We start from the raw sequence: 13,839 nt of genomic DNA on the forward strand, positions 1-13,839 counted from the left end.
AAAATATTAAACTTATTCATTAGTTCTTTTGTAAAACAGGGTTCTGTTTTGTCGCATGCAAAACAAAGTTGAAACCGAAATATACTTTTAATGGATTTACTAGATTAACGGGAGTTAAACGTTTTGAAATAACATAAAAATGTGTACAATACTTTCTCGACTCTTTTTTAAGAGATTCCTAAAATTTTCATAAGCTTTTAATGCATTTCTGAAATTTTGAATAATTATTCTTTTTATTTTGCTGTTGTTGAATTTTTCAGTGAAAGGCTTTATTTCCAAGGACAATAAAACCAGCGGAGAAAAAAGAAAGTTCATGTCTTTTTATGTTCTAGACGATTTAAAACCATGATTCCTCGAAATATTGAAATCTGTCAGTTTCCAAATCCTCGTCAATGTTGTCATAAATATTTTTTTCAACTAAGCATAAATCATTCGCCATTTGTAAAACTGGATGATGATTCATTACAATGACGAGCACGTTGTCCAAACAATTGTGCAATCTGTGTGTGTAATGCATATTGAAACTACTTCATACAATAATTGGATAAGCAAAAGTTTACTGAAAATATATTGATAAAAATAAAAATTGCGATGTTTACTTGACAGAATTGCGAAGGATATATTAAGCGAAAAATATTCCATGCTTACTGATTTCAATAGGATCTCATAATTACTGCTTCATTTCTGCCTACCAAACATAGAGTGAATCAAACTTGACCTAAATTTAGGAAACATTTCACTTCTTATCCAGGGCAGAATAATAAATGCTGGTATACAAGTGACAAAAATTATTATTATTCCAGCATTATTTGCTGTGTTATTTCTGAAGCTTGTGATCTATTTTTTGCATCTATATGATGTAATTGTCCCATCATTAATGGAATTTTTGAAAGAATACACCCTTCTCTATAATTTAATTAGTCAATACAGTTTTATACATTTCATATCCCAATTATTATAGTTTTTACGGACATTCTTCGTTGTCATTTTGAATCCTATAATTCCATACTTTTAAAATGTCGACACACGTTTTTGAGAAGTACTGAAATCATATTCTTCAAGAAGTTTAACTCTGTAAAAAATTATAACACTGATATATGACATCATTTAACAATGCAAATAAATGCTTATTTGTTTCAGAATTTGTTTGATGCATACTTTGTCCGAATAAATAAATCCATAAATTCAATTGCACTAAAAAAACAGAAAAGAGTTCATGAAAATCGTATTATAATTATTTTTTTTTGATTACAAGTGCATTGCGATTAATTTGATGAATGTGAATCTGAATAAATGTACATAGACTCCTGTGCAAATCCATTCACTAGTCGTTAGTACACTTAGGGGTCGAATCAATTTAATTCATTGCACACTCCCACTTCTGATGACGACAGATTGATAAATGCCTTACCGTATGATGTATTATCATGAGGAAGACAAGTCAAATGCACAAATTCCTGTGAAATAGATGAAAGAATTTTGCACTTTACAACACAATTACGCCAGTCTGTGTTGTCAGTGTTCTCGATTGTTATGCAATGCAGGAAATCTCTCTCTCTCCCTCCCCCTCTCTCTCCAGCCCGCGGTCTAGCTGTTTGGTGGAAAAATGATCATCAATCAAAGTCATATAGTGAGCGACTCCAAACTATTTTACTTTTACCTTTCCATTGGTTTCTTAATTGATTTTATTGGTTTCTGTCTCTTACAGCTGTTTCTAGGGATGTCAACGAGTGTTTGAATACTCGACCATGGCTCGGTCATACCGACTATCGACTAAAACTTTATTTTACCGTTAATCGTTAAAAATGTACCATTTGATATTAATTTTAGATTTTAGTTAATAAATTGAGAGATTTTTTTCAGCTGGTCTATTGGTGTTAAAACTTAGACCCTCTATAACTATGCTCTCTGAGTGAAATTGACATCCCTAGCTGTTTCCACGTCTTTCTAAGAAAGTTCGCGAAGTTTTAGTCCGTCCTATCTATTTCTTGCTTTTCCAAGATCGTAAAGGCTTTCTCAGTAACACTGCTCATATATTGCCATCCAGGGTTGCATCATGCAACGCAATTCTTAGCAGTTCAGGATTTGGGCTTACACGACTACAGTACAATCGACTCTTATCTCTGAAATCCTCAAAGGCGAAAGAAACAGGCTCGTCTTGATAATGTCAGCAAATTTTATTAGATGATCCAAAATTAAAGGTTTCAATTCCCAAATTCTGTTATTTTAAACATTAGTTTATTTTGGATTTATTTATTTATTTTTTTTTTGGAAAGGTTTGACTTACACGTGAAAAAAAAAATAAAGTTGTATATTTATAAGAAAAAATCTCAAAAATTTGAATTTAGAACCATGTTGGTACACTTAAAAGAAACTCACATGAATGGAATTGAAGGCATAGCACCCTTTTATCTTATACTTTACATATATTTTTATAATTAATCATAATCAGAACAATTTTGCACTTAGCTTAATCATCTATCTTATCTATAGTACGATTTTCTAAGGTTATGATCAACTAACGATTATTGGCGATTGTTCTGTTTTACTTCGATTTATTACTTTTTCATTTCAGTTCAAATGCTATCATTTTAACTTATATCAACTGATATCGTTGAAACTTTTCTCAAATCATTAGCTTTTCTATACACTAAATTGGTTCTGATTTACAGAACGTGGAACAATACCCAGCAATGCAAATCAGCCGAAAATAAAAAAAAATAAATGACACAGGGTAGTGTACTTTGTATCTCAAAGAAATGAGTTTCCCAGGCATTTGTTCGCTTTAAAAAGATATCTATTCTTGCCTTCATTTATTTTACATCAATTCAACCTTTAATCTAGAGATAAACCTTTGGTTGATTATTAACCATGTTTGACTCCCCTCTCTCCAGAATAGATTAAATAAAATTGCCTAGAGGGACTGAGTTGTCTGCTTGTTCAAGATAAATTAATCAAACAGGGCTTAATTGACTTATCATGGTACGGGTCCTGTATTTTTCAATTGAGAATTGGGGTAAATAACGTGACGTCTCAATGCATAGATTCCCGATAAGCTATTTTAATATTAGCGCATATTTTGTTATTCCGAGTTTTTTCCCTTCAGTTTTAGATCTATATATTCATTTCTGAATCCTGGATGTAAAAGAAATGTTTTCCATTTGACCATTGACATAAGATATTCATCATTATCTATGTTTTTTTTCAATACTGTAAAACAATTCTTCGCAACATCTTTTATTCGCGTTTTGTCAGTTAGAATAAAAATTATTTAACAGTACATTGCAACTTTAAGCAGTGATTGTTTTTTGCTCATTTCCGAGTCAAAGCCTACAGTAATCTTAACGTTTTAGATGTGATTCTAGCATACTTTCTGACTAGGCTATGATAAGGACACACACAACTGACAAACAGGCAATGCTGCATATTTTGATACAATATTCTTAATCTATTAAATAGTAATTATTGTGCATTTGAATCAAAAGTGCCTCCTAGAAAAAAATTGCAAATTATTTCAAATTGACAAATTTATGTAGTCTTCGTAGACCAGGTTTTCCAACAAACTGTTGAAATTTCGATATCATTGGCATTAATTGCTCTTTTATCCGACCTGTTTTTATATTTCTATGAAACAGAATTTATTCAAAAACTTCTACATGAGAAGAAGAAAACACTAGCTGTGGACTTCAATGCTCTTCAGTGGACATTCAGATATTTCGACGACGATTTACCAATAGACAATAATTACTTCCATTCATTTGTCGACTCGATATATCCAAATGAACCTGAAATAAAAGACACTACAGAGTCTTCCAAATCTTTTTCTTATTTTGATGTTTTACTGACTATAGACGATAAAGGCCAACTGACGACTAAGACAAACGAGACGACTTCAGCTTTTCCAACTTTCCTTATTTATGTAGGAATATTCCGAACCTAAATATGTTTTTTACATTTCTCAACTTATTCGATACTCAAGAGCATGCTCTGAGTAGGATGAAATTTTGAACTAGGTAGGCTACTGACAGATAAGTAATATTACAGAGATTTCAACATCTTCGTTTACAGTTTTTTTTTGTGAATTCGACTTAATTTGACTATGGAATGTTCTGTTTATCTGGCCAATACATAGAGCTCAGGCGCACGTGATCTGTCAAAAGGGGATGCTGACTCGTCTTAGGCACCTTCCTCTTGAAATTCCGGGGGGGGGGGGGTGTCGGTGTTTATGCCCTTTCACAGATTTTCATTGTTTGTAGATTTTTGAGATTGATCACTATTCGTTATCTTCACCCTCCTCATTAAAGTCAGCATTTCGTAAATTTTATGGTCTTTATTTATAATGACCTTGTTAACAAATAAAGCCTATCATTGGGTCGTATTTTGACTGACGTTTGTCATACCAATTGTTAGGTCTTTTTTAAAACTAAATTTGACTTGCGAAATATTCTGTTTACCTCTCTCTGTGGGTGTTACCGGACAAGGGGGAGACATGCTCCTCCTAGGCACCTGATCCCATCTCTGAAATTTCCTGCGGTCCGTGTTTTATGCCTTTTTCACAGATTTGTATTGTTTGTAGATTTTTTGAGTTCGATTACTGTTCGTTATCATCATCTTTTTTATTCACGAAAAACTTCTGCTTACTTGAAGTCATGGTCTTCATGACCATCTTTACTGATAAAAACAAAAAAATTCAAGCAAATAATTTTGATTCTTTCATTGTTAAATTTACTGTAATGAAATACCATTGTAATACATAAGTTAAAATGCTCATATGAAAGTTTGGTAGAGTATGAAAATGCAAATGTTTCCCAGATTAGAAGTGGCCATGGTACCCTGAATTTTCACCATTCTGGTAAGTATTAACTTTTCTGAGATATTTTTTTGGAGAATAACCTGAAATTTTGAACATTTCAAATGTTACTCATTTGGGACAAAGTAAAAAATGATTGTAATTACAAGCAAGATTTAGATCTTAAAAGTTAAATATTACCCTGAAATACGAATTTTATGATATATAGTCATCTGGAATGTTGATTTTGATAACTCTTAATGATGAGGTATTTTCAGCTCTAAATGCTTTTATTCTTACGGAATCTCTTCTTGATAAGTTCAACGACCGGTCTGTTTAACCCTTAATAGAAATTTTAAAAACATGTTTAGATACGTAAAATTCGTATTTTCATCTTGGTCAAACATAAACTTAAGCGGTTTATCCTAACAGATATCACTTTTTTCCATGGTAAAAGCATGTATTAAAAACAAAGATATTTGAATTTTGAAAGACAAAAATTTGTATTATTTATCCATTCAGTGAAGAAGGAAACCGGAATTAACCTCAATGAAAAGAGTTCATATCTAATTTTTTTTAGAATTCCAAATTCAGGCATCAACTTAAAATAATTTGTAAGGCAAAGATATATAGATACTTCTGTCACATGATACGCCCTCCGTCAGTGGTTTGATCGAGGCTTTCATATAAGAATGGATATACGTTGCTGCTTTGACACCACACAGATTTTGGACTTTGTCATCAATACAGGTCATAATAGTCTCTAATACTCTGTGCATTTTATAAAATGAAATATATGGAGATAATGAACAGTATTCAAGCTCAAAAGTCCATTAAACAATAAAAATAGGAGCAGAGCAAACACGGACCTCCAAAACATCAGAGATGGGATCAGATGCCACGGAGGAGTGAGCATCCCCTGCCGACCGTTCACATACGCCGTGTGCTCCTTGTCATGATCGGGAAGTAACGGAAAAATCCGTCGACAATTCATTGTATAAATAACAATTAGTATTAAAGCTCAAAAGTCCATTTAACAATACAAAATAGGAGCAGAGCAAACACGAACCTCCAAAACATCAGAGGTGCGATCAGGTGCCATGGAGGAGTGAGCATCCCCTGCCATAAAAATAATTTTAAACTTAATAAAGTATATGAGTTTTAAAAATCCAAATCTTTAATCATTTTCAAGAAAACAACATATATAATATGAATTGGATGTCATTGAGCCCCAACATATATTTTTAAAATGTTTTTCTTATTTAAAAAGATATACACTGCTTCTATTTTACTCATTTCCGGTAGGATAATACATCTATTTCAAAATATTGAGTCACAGAAAGCTATACATGAATATTAACGCAGCAGATCAAGTTTTTCTTTAAAGATCCTGATGCTTTTATATTAGAATAAAAATTACCTCCATTTTTCACTAGAAACATCAGAACTAGTTTTGTAGTTTTCTATTTCGATACGTTATGGAGAGAATTTCTTATAAGACAGAAGATTGGTTTGATCCACCACAAACTTGTTTATCATACAATGAAAGTTTTTAATGAATCCTGTTGAACAAAGATGAATATTTCATCATTTTTAACCTTTTATTTTTGACTATTTATTTCTTCTATCTCTGATTTTTATTACTTGGGTGATAAAGGTAAAATTAGGTATCTATAAGTAATGTTTTGAAAAGATTAAGGTATATATCATAACGTTAAGATGTGTAATAAAAATGTTTTGAGATACATTCATCTATAACTTTTTGTTTATATTTGAACATACATGTAATAGTAACACTAATTTGAATGGTTTATGTTTAAATGTTATGAAGAATCGCACTTTGCATGAATCTTAGTATCCCGCTTTCCTTCTGTACACAGGTATTTCACAGCAGAAATCAACATGTCCAAGGTTAATGAGAGGCTGTTTGTAGATACACATGATCTTTTTGAAATCCTGAAGACATGGCATTGGTTTCCCCTTGAACCTTTTCCATGACAAACAAAAAGAAAAAGTCAGTGTCAGGGGCATCTCTATGATAAATATTTCAATGACGCACCTGATTGTTTGTGGCAAACTTCACAAAAAAAAAAAAATCTATTTAAATATAGAACTGCTTTTCCTGAGAAACTTTGTTGAAGCATTAGCTAACTAAAAAGATTTAACAAGAGTATTTTGTATACTTTAATTTCTGCAATAACATTTTCAAAAGGATATCAATTATTTTAAATTTTCCCATTTTGTGAAGTAAAATCAATAAATAAAAAAGGTCTGCACTTACCTACAATGTTCATCTTCAGTTTCTTGTGGATTTTGCTTTTTTAATAAGTTTGGCAATCTTATCTTGAATTTGATTTATTCTTTTATTACTAGTATTGAGAAGTAGAATTATATTATCAACTTACTTGCAATTTTTGTGTACGCCGTATTGAATTGAGCATCAAGAGTTGTAAGTACGTTACTTGATTGAAAATTGATCACAAAAATCGCTAGCCTTTTTCGTCCACAAGTTCAGGCAATGAGTAAAGTTCACACATTCAGGCAATGAGTTAAGGTCACACATTCAGGCAATGAGTTAAGGTCACACATTCAGGCAGACCTGGGATCAATATGCTTTGAAATGTAATGCATTAAATTACAATAATATACTTTGAAATGTAATGCATTAAATTACAATTACTTTGGAATTTTTACAATTACATTTACCATTACTCTCATACAGAAAAGTATTCATTTAACCACAATTTTTTTGTTAAAGTAATGAATTACATTACACATTACATTTTAAAGAGAGAAACATAAATTTTATGACTACACAATTTATCTATAAATTATATTTCTCATACTTTGTGCTCTGTCAATACTTTCCCTCAGGTCTATAGCTATAAGTCAGAGTGGTATTTAAAAGTTTGGGATCAATTATCGTGTTCATGTAGTTTACCAGTCTACAGTTGACAAAGAAAATGGTCAGGAACACTTTTAATGTTGTAGTTTAGCTCAGTCTATGTTGTTCGTTCCTTTGTTTTATTTTTTTCATCATATGTTTTATGTAAACTTATATTTAATTAAATGATAATGCTATAAATGTAAAACGAGTATGTATTTATAATTTAATGAATTAGCACTTGTAATCAGCTCAGTAGGCATAATCAATCAAGATATAAATTTAACACAATTAAAGGTGATAATTACCGGTACCTAAATATAGGGTTTGAAGTTAGAGGTGACTCTCAAGCTACCAAAAATAAATGACGGACAATATCAGTATTTACATTTGGCCTTAGTTTACCTTTATGTCTTCAAGTAGATCATACTGACTTTGTATCTTGCTTACTAAGTCCATTGTACCAGAATGAACATCGTAAAGAAAAAAAAAATTAAGTTTGTATATTTATTGGTAGTCACAACACCATGTATCAATGTCACTTGTTTTGTGGCTATCTTTGAAACCTAATGATTTCTTTTAATATTTTTTTCTGTCTCTCTTCAATTGATTTTACAACTGTTCTGTCAAGAAGTTTTTAAAACATTTATTTAGTATGTCTATCAATCACCATTGAATAAGCATTTTTTTTTTTAGAAAAATGTAAGATATAAGATTTTTATTTTAAGACTGTAACATTATTGATAAAACAATAACCTTTCAGTGGCCTTGATCTGTTTCAGATTCAATAATAAACGGAGAATGAAATACAAAATGTAATTGAAATGTAATTGAAAAGAAATGGTCATTACTGACATATTTTTTAAAGTAATGCATTACATTACAATCACTTGTAGTTTAAAGATGGATCCATTACACATTACATCCCATTACTTTGAAAAAATGTAATGATTATAATGCATTAAGTGTACTATTACATATTATCATTACCCCAGGTCTGCATTCAGGCAATGAGTTAAGGTCCCATAATCAGGCAATGAGTAAAGGTCAATCGCAAGAGCAAAGCATCCTTTTGTGCAGAAGAAATGGGCAAAACAATCAATCAAGAGACTCAATGTATTTGGCTCTAAACACACAAGCAAATTTCAAAAATACTTACAAAATAACATAAATCCTTAAATTTTTGGATAAATTGGTTTTATTTACCTACTAAAAAACAAAACAGCAGAAAAACTCATTTTCCCAGAGTAATAGATATTTTTCTTAATCTGCTGTTCTAGAGTAATACATATATTTAGATAAATGTATTATTATTCTTTCTTCCTGAATTTATAGAGGGATAGGAACGAAAACATGAGGGGTTTACAGAACATACGGAAATAATAATTAAATTAAAGCATATAACTGAATGAGAAGTAAATGCTTTCATTTCTATGCATATGTAGGTGAATGTATTTTTGATAACCTACAGCAATAATGCTCAAAAATCCAATTAAGGTGAAAAATCCGTCTTCTCTAAATTTCACCATTTTTTTTCAAAAATTCCCAGCATCGATTTTCATTAACAACAATAGCATTAGATTCAAATGGAAAATAGTTTGAAGTATAGAACCTTGCTTACTCTTTCAGAAATGAATATTATGTCTAATCATGATATGGAGAAATTTTGAGACAATGGATAGAAAGATCAATAATTTTTTTTATCTCAATATAAAATTAAAAATATGAGGTAGGGATATGAAAATAATATTTACTGTCATACATATTTAATTCATATTAGAAAACATAATCAAGTGTTGCTTTTTAAAGGGCTGGAACACAGATTTGAAGTCGACATTTTCTCAGTTTTTCTGTATAATATCATCGCTTTAAATATATTGCTATAGCATTTCACACAGAAATTTAATAAAAGCGTGTGAAGAAACTTCTTTTATCTGGAAATTATTTAAACTACGAATTTCGGAACGCGTTTGATTAGCATGTATACTAGCACTTTCACGATGTAAACTTGATCCTTGATACTTCAGAAAAGTAGAAAGAAGATGGGTGAACAAGGCAAGCGAAGTGCCTATAGTGCAACAAACATGAAGTGAAAAATAAAGTCTCAACTATATCAAAATTTTATTTGATATTTCATCTAACATTAAAGTATACTTAATGCAAAATCTCTACAATTTACAAAAATCCCACAAAGACTGAAATTATTTGCCTACGAAATAGCATACACACACTAAAGAGGACAAAAGGATCATTTTCTCATACTTTAACAAAATTTTTCGATATGAGTGGATCTTCGCTCCATTTTTTTTTTTTGAAAAAAATCCTAAAAGTTTGCATGAAATTATGCATTTTTTGGTTTACAAAAACATGGAGCAAAGACCTATTATACCTTAAAAGTACACTTTTATGACAAAGTATTCGCATCTTTCCGAGAAATACTTGAAGTTCATAAAGTCAAGGGTCATATCACAAACATGATTTAAATGCCACTATTCATCATGAGCTGTGTAGCGTAGTGGTTAGCGTGTTAGTCTCAAAGCAATATAATACTCTGGATTTTTATTGTCAGTGGTTCGACTCCCACGAATGCCATTTTAGTTTTTAAATAAAAGAATATTTTTTTCCGAGATCTTTTTTCCAAAGAAAAGTTTTGTTTATCATAATTTCATAAATTTCAATATGAGAACTTTACTTTAAATACTTAATTCACAAATTGAATATGATGTTTTTAATATCTGAAGCTATAGGCATTCTGCACGCCTTGTTCACCCATCTTTGTTGTCTATTAATGAAAAAAAACTTTAATCTAGAAAACTGAGGGTAGATATGCGAAAATGCAAACACAACTCACTTGTATTGTCAGTCCGTGCTCAGTAATGTGTTCAGAGTTTAAAAAATCGAACAAACCCGGTGAAAGGTAAACAATAACAATAACAGAGCTCGTGCCATGTTTACAAAAACAGATGTTTGACGTGCTGTTAAAAAGAATGTCGTTGACATTGAATTCTTAGAATATTCATGTAAGTTCAGTGTAAATTTAATTTATTCAACTGGTTTCATTTTTGAATAAGTATAGAAATTTAAAAAGTAAACCTTGCAACTGTGTCCAGGCCCCTTAAAATCAGAATATCACATTGTTTTCTGTGCTTGTAATAACAATGCATCTATCTACAAAATTTATCTTTCCATCTACAGGAGTTATCTTTCTTCAAAATATTTTAAGGAAAAAAATTAATTAAATCATTATGAAAATTCTGCATTTAATAAATGATAATAATTCTGTAACAAAATTGAGAGATAAAATAAAAAAAATACCACAATTTCAACAGTTTAAAAGAAATAAGTGCAGATGTTTTTCTAAAACTATTATATGTAACTATAAAACATATTGGCTAAAGAAAATAGTAATCAATATTTGCAACATACATGTAATTCAGATTTGATTGAATTTACTATATGAAGGTCCTCATTATAAAACTCTGGTAAGACAATTCATTGGATTCCTTGGAATAATTTCCTTGGAAAGTTATCGTTCTTATCAGAGGAACATTTCACTTTAAATATTACTGTGAGCAGAACCCTGAAAAAAAAATATAGTTGGGATCAAGTATCTTGGGGGGAATAAACATCACTTGTTGACTGGTCACACCTTACATGAGTCCTTTGTCTTTCCTGGGTAAACGGATTAATCCATATATATATATATATATATATATATATATATATATATATATATATATATATATATATATATATATATATATATATATATATATATATATATATATATATATATATATATATATATATATATATATATATATATATATATATATTAGGGATGTCAATTTTGTCAATAATTCATATTCGAATATTCAATGAAAGTATTCGAATATATTCGAATATTCGATAAAATAAATAAAATCTGTTTTATTTTAAATATGCATCATCCTACTCTCGTAAGTATACTTATATAGGAAGTAAAATTGTATGAAGACTTTTTAAGGTGTAAAATAAGAAATTCCATTTGATATTTGTCAATGTTTGAAATAAATAATTGATTTAAATGTAGAAAAGTATAATTTTAACAAATGAAACGTGTATTTATAGTAGCCCCACCTGAGGAACCAGTCGTCTCAAAAAAGGCAAGATAGCCGTAAAGGTATACTGTTCAGATTTCAATACATGTACTAAATTACAATTATCTGCCTGATAAGAGATATGATTATAATCTTTGATACAATGTAAACAAATATTTCCATAGACAATTTTCCTAGGTAATTAACTGTTTTCCCGATAATGAATATAAATTATGCACAACCCGAGATAATCAAGTAATTTACACATTTATTCTGAAATTAAGCCCTTTACAATATTAATTACAGATTAATTCTATCGGACGTTCATTCCATGATCAATTAATTTTATTTTGATAAGTATACTCTTCGCGCCTTTGAGATATTCTTAGATTTCATTTGTTGTCCTCGATTCTAGATCCGATCGTATCTTTAACTAATAAAAGCTATGAAAGTAAGTTTTGTATTATACATAAAGCATTATTGTACAATTCTTTACAACACCTTACTCAAAACAAAATACATGTAATTTAGAAGATTTATAAGATAAGAAAGTAGTGAAAGAAATCAGGCGATCGAAATTGATCGCTAGTAAATTGAACAGGGATAATTCCAGCACTGTTCTAATCAAAATTTATTAATCACAGTACTTCTTTTTATGAAATCTGAAAAACACCGAATATTCGAATCTTAAATTCATATTCGAATATCAACTTATCGAATGAATATTCGAATGTTCGAATATTCGTTGCCATCCCTATATATATATATATATATATATATATATATATATATATATATATATATATATATATATATATATATATATATATACGTACTTGACGTGGTTTGCGGGTCATGACACATAAACATGGTTTATGGGACCCTGCATTTGTAATAGGCTTATTACAAAAGGAAACATATTTTTAAGAATAGTTTTTGATGTAGATCCCAAATATAGAAAAATTATAAAGTTTTCTCATATTTGGTTTCAAAGCTATAGATAACGTTGTGGGTCATTACATTGTGGGTATATGTCCCACAGCGATATATATAGTAGATAATATATATAACATACTTGTGGGTAGGAACCCACAAACCATATCATAGCAATATATATATATATATATATTCTTTGTGGGAGATATCCCACAAACCATGTTTTGATTTAAAAACAATTATATATAGCATACAATTGAATATGATTTTATAGAGCTAAAATAAACCACATATCATTTTATCAGACTAGTATATAGTTTTTTTCTTTGAGGTAAATTTTCATCAAAGTTGTCTCCTAAGAGGTAAGTGCACCCTGTGGGGCATACTCAAAAAGAAGGCAGATGCGATATATAGTAGATAATTATATATAACATACTTGTGGGTAGGAACCCACAAACCATACCATAGCAATATATATATATATATATATATATATATATATATTCTTTGTGGGAGATATCCCACAAACCATGTGTGGATGCAAAAAATATATATATAGCAAATAATTGAATATGATTTTACAGAGCTAAATAAACCACATATCATTTTATCAGACTATTACATAGGTTTTTTTCTTCGAGGTAAATTTTCATCAAAGCACCTGTAAGAACTAGAGCTGTGTCCTAAGAGAAATAGAGCACCCTGTGGGACATGCTCAAAAAGAAGAAAGATTTGTACAAATGCATTAAACAGAACGTCCAGAGATTCGCTAAGGAAGTTTGCTTTGTAAACTCCTTGTAATAAGTGAAAATTAAATACTGTTCTTAATGAATCACAGAAGTATGCAGTGTAGGCCAGATACAGCATGCAAAGCACCCATTGAAGTGATCATCGATATGTAGATGCACCTCAGGAGGAAGTCTAATTTGTGTACCCCTTTTTATAAGCTGAAAACAGACCAAAAAGATTTCCTTAACCGGTCTCAAAGATCTGAAAAATGACTTTTAAAAAAGATGCATCGTATATATAAGTTTGGTTTGTAAATCCCCAAAGATAAGCTGGTAACAGACCACTTTCCTTAACTGAAATCATTGACGCCTTAAGTGCTGGTCAAACGCAGCATAAAAATTCAGAGAACATTTCATAGTGAT

Source organism: Saccostrea echinata, unplaced genomic scaffold (genome assembly GCF_033153115.1).
Source record: "Saccostrea echinata isolate AGI-Se365-2 ecotype Australia unplaced genomic scaffold, CSIRO_AGI_Sech_v1 ptg000045l, whole genome shotgun sequence".
Classification (NCBI taxonomy): domain Eukaryota; kingdom Metazoa; phylum Mollusca; class Bivalvia; order Ostreida; family Ostreidae; genus Saccostrea; species Saccostrea echinata.